Source organism: Triticum aestivum, chromosome 3B, assembly GCF_018294505.1.
Source record: "Triticum aestivum cultivar Chinese Spring chromosome 3B, IWGSC CS RefSeq v2.1, whole genome shotgun sequence".
NCBI classification, from domain to species: domain Eukaryota; kingdom Viridiplantae; phylum Streptophyta; class Magnoliopsida; order Poales; family Poaceae; genus Triticum; species Triticum aestivum.
In genome coordinates, this window is record NC_057801.1 from 781,057,974 (window position 1) to 781,062,594 (window position 4,621).

The window sequence follows — 4,621 nt, forward strand, 5'->3', positions numbered from 1 at the left end:
GCGACGGTGAGCTCGGGCGAGGTCGGTGCGGTGGTCTCGGGCGTTGCGAGCGCTCGGGGCTCGGCTGCTCGATGAAGTGGACAGCGGCGGAGCTCCTGGACACGGTGAGACGGCGTGGGGTGGTCGGAGGGCGTGGCTACGGCGAGGGGGTGGCGGCGATGGCGTCGGCCATGGCTGGGGCGTGCGAGGGGGAGGAGCTGGAGAGGAGAGGGGGTGTCTGGGGGGTTCGGGGGAGAGAGGGAGGCCGATCCTCGACGTCACCTGGCGAGGGGAGCGGCGAGGCGGCGAGCAGGTGCGTGGCGCACGCCGCGGTCGCCGTCGGGCACCTGCCTGCCTGCCTGGCCGGCAAGCAGCTCGCTGGAGCGGTGCTGGGCTGGGCCGGTAGGTGGGCCGGGGCAGGCGCCAGGTAAGTTTTTTTTCATTTTCTTCTGTTTTCTGTTTTTCTAATACTTCTGCAACTTTGTTGAATTAAATAAAATACCTAGGCAATTTCAAAAATCACCAAATCACTCCTGGTCCATAGCTGGATTATTTCCAACATGAAACATTTTAGTTTGGAGGTATTTGAGCATTTAAATATTTTATATAATTTTAAATTCCCAAATTCAAATATTTATGAATTAATTCAAAAACCCTAAGATGGCCTAGGAAAATGTGCACCACTTTTGGCAGAGGTTCTGAACCAAGACAAAAATGATGGACATTTTAGAAGGGCATTTCAGGTTCATTGAAAATTATTTTAGTAAACCCTAGTTGGTTTCAGAGGGGACTGGGGGTTCTGTCATCCCCATTTCAAGTTTCTGATGAAAGAATAAACATGATGCAACACTCTAATGCATGACTAGCTAGGGTGTGACAGTTTTGATTTTTGATTTTTGACCCAGGTGCTTGAGCGTGGTGCACCTTTTTATTCCGGACTAAGGTTGTGTTTAGGGCGGGATTGTCCCAAAATCTAGTTTAGATTTTCCAGGCACTCTCCATCGCACAGTATTTTCGTACTATAGTCGCCAGGTCGGCGAAGCGCGTGACCTTGCGACGACTTATGGCGTTCATAATTCCCTTGTCCGTGCAATTATTGCAGAAAATAGAGATTGCGCTTTCCTCATAGCAGTCATTTATCCTGTCCATAACCAGGAGGAATCTGGCCCAGTAATGATGTACTGTTTCATCAGGCTCTTGCCGTATTTGGGATAGATCGCTTGTGTTTGGGTGGGCGGGTGGAACTAAATTCGGAACCCCACCCAATCTGAGGCTCAAAGGCTGAGGAATTTCCGGATTTGGAAGCTTGGACTGCTGGAGGTCGTCCAACGAATCTAGTCCGCTGCCTGACTTTAGGTTCAGTACTCGATTGACGTCCGTCCCTCCGCGGGAATCCGGCATGGAGGGATCGGGAATCCGGAAATAACTGGTTCTTAACATAGGGGAAGAGTCGCCGCATCGTTCTTCTACCACAGCAACATGGTGGGTAGCCTGACGAGAGTTAATTTCTCTCAGATCGGTTTTAAGCCCAATCTGATCGTAGTCTGTAGCGACTCCCAGGGCGGCAATGCGATTCAAGAGCTCGTTTACGGAAGAGAGCTCCATCGGATCCAGCTGCTCGGCGAATTCCGAGTTGATGCGAAGATCGCTTTTGATGACCCGAGAGGTCATCGTCGAAGCGGTGGCCGAACAGGCGGTCATAAGGAAACCACCTAGCCGGATAGCTTGACCGGCGGCCAAAGCTCCTTTGGCGACGGTACCGTCTTTAAAGACGGGAGGAGGCATCCTTCCTGATTGCGACGGCACAGAGGAACTCTCAATGAAAGCACCAATTTCGGTGTCAAAACCGGCGGATCTCGGGCAGGGGGTCCCGAACTGTGCGTCTAGGCGGATGGTAACAGGAGACAAGGGACACGATGTTTTACCCAAGTTCGTGCCCTCTTGATGGAGGTAAAAGACTACGTCCTGCTTGATTGATATTGATGATGTGGGTATTACAAGAGTAAATCTACCACGAGATCAAGGAGGCTAAACCCTAGAAGCTAACCTATGGTATGATTGTTGTTATTCTACGGACTAAAACCATCCGGTTTATATAGACACCGGAGAGGGCTAGGGTTACATAGAGTCGGTTACAATGGTAGGAGATCTACATATCCGTATCGCCAAGCTTGCCTTCCACGCCAAGGAAAGTCGCATCCGGACACGGGACGAAGTCTTCAATCTTGTATCTTCATAGTCTTGGAGTCCGGCCGATGATGATAGTTCGGCTAGTCCAGGACTCCCTCAGCGATCAACGGTGTCATTTTGATGCACCCGGCTTTGCACCTGTATGAACAACCACATGTTTCTAATTTTGTACTCCGTAGAACTAGAACTTTAATTGCTGTTACATCTCACGTGTGCTTCGCTTTCGTTTACTCCGTAGTCTGTAGTAGAAGTATCTTGTTATGTTGCCCCTCAGAGTTACTCTTCTTTGAATGGGGCGCGTGAGAGTACTCTTGTTACGAATCATAGGCACACGCCTTTATTTTTCTCTCAGCTATATTAGTGCTGCAAATGCCGACAGGTTGCTTTGGCCAAGCTGCAGATGCCGATGAGGCCAACCGAGGTTGTTTTGGCTGCTGTTTCAACAGAAATCAAACTGAAGCTGCAAGGGTGAAGCCATGCCAAATTCAGTCAGACAAATATTTTTGGAGATGCCTTTCGGCGCTTCCACTTTTGGCAAATTAATTGTTCCTGGCGTTGTTGTGAGGATTTCCACACCCATACGTTCCAGAAATATGGTCAAGTGCTCTGTTCTTCAGTAGTGAGCAGATCGCCAGAGCTGTTTTCTGCGCCGGATGGGAGCGCAAAGCAACTCTGCAGTCTTCTCGGGCCTCTCGAATTCTTGAGCAAGGTAACGGCCGCACTGCATCCAAAGCGAGCTTTAGGGCCGAGCTAAGAATGGCTTTGATGAACTCTCTGTATTTATCTCCCTTTCTATGACATTTATATGACACTACATTAAAGCATTTATATGTCCTGCTTCCACGTTGCATTGCAGGTAGCAGGAGATAAAAAGAATCGTTTGACATTGATACGATCGTGTGAGCCTGTCTGGTCCGATTTCGTGATGCTTCAAACTAGTGGTTCCTCAACTGACCGCGCGAGCAGAATGATACAGATTTTTTTTGGTTCCTCCAAGAATCTGGCCTTGAAGCACATACTTTTTTTGCTACTAATGATGCATGTCTGCGGATCATCTTCCACCTGAGAGGCTGGAGTTCATTGTTCCGTTGCTGCTAACTGTTGCAGCCAACGATGTGTACTCGCTGAAATCCTTCTGCTCAAAGACTGAGTTTTGGGTTTACCTGAAATTGGGCGGCTCTGTAGTATGTTCTGGTTTTAGAGTTGCATGTTCTTTTGGATGAAGTGCAATTTGTAAAAAAGATGTTTTAAAAGTCTGCTCTCTCTCCGGTAGTGAGTGTTTTGGCATCCTATAGATATGGTTATATGTCTAGGATGTAGGTTGCTTATCAGTTGATGAGGTGATGCATCAGGTCTGATGGAAAAGTGGTCTGGTGGTGTGTTTTGTTGTATCCAGACTCCTATTTTCATAATGAAAATGGGGCCATATGGCCCTTTTTATCGAAGAAAAAAAACATTTGCATTACAGCCATCATGCTATAGTAACTCCAGTTTGTCCCCATCAACTCCGGGAGCGGTGCCTCAGCCGTCGTCAGTCTTCGCTTATCCCCAGTTCTTCGGACCATTTGCACCATCCAGTAGCTGAACTTGACTGAACCGTGCCAAGATTCATCAGTTCTCTTCAGACTACCTTTCTTCAGTGAAGCATTGGCAGTGGCTTCTCCTGAACCTTTGCTCTCCTCTGTTTTTCGTGGACCTCTGCAAGGGACAACAGCAAGCAACTACAGTACTAGTACTATGTTACAGCATCTCTAGCAGACCCCGCATCCTGCCAACCCGCAAAACGCGTTTGCAGTTCACGAAAAAACGGTTTTGCGGGTCGATTTTAGCTGCGACCGAACAAAACCCGTATAATCAACCCGTAAAAACAAATATTCTTTGAATATACCGAACAGGCTCACAGCTAGCCCATTTTTTTGATGCACGGGTCCGCCGTCATCAGCTCAGCCACCGTGAGCATGTCACCAGCGCGGATGGCCTCATGCAGGGCTGTCTCCCCGAGCTCGTTCTGCATCTTCACCAGCGTCTCCACCCTCCCATCTTCACCGGCGACTTCTTCCCCTCTGGCCAGCTCAACGAGGAGAGTGGCCATCGCCGCGTGGCCGGCCCTGGCGGCGCAGTGCAACGGCGTGCCGCCGCCGCTGTTGCGTGCGCCCAAGAGGTGTGGCGCCTTGTCGTAGACTGCCCTGGCTTTCTTCAGGTAGCCGTAGTCTGCTATGATGTGGAGTGCGGAGTCCCCGTCTAGGGTGACCTCTTCCAGGAGCAAGGACGACGCTGGTGAGCGCGCGGGGCCGGGGCGGTCGATGTCGACGACGACCTCAATAGGCACGTCGGCCGCTCCTCCGTTCAGAAGGTTCGTCAGTTCCGTGCAGTTGCCATGGCATGCCGCCTCCAGCAGCTCGGAATGCATGGTATTGATAGGTGCGTTTGCCATGGCAGTCATGCTGCCGGT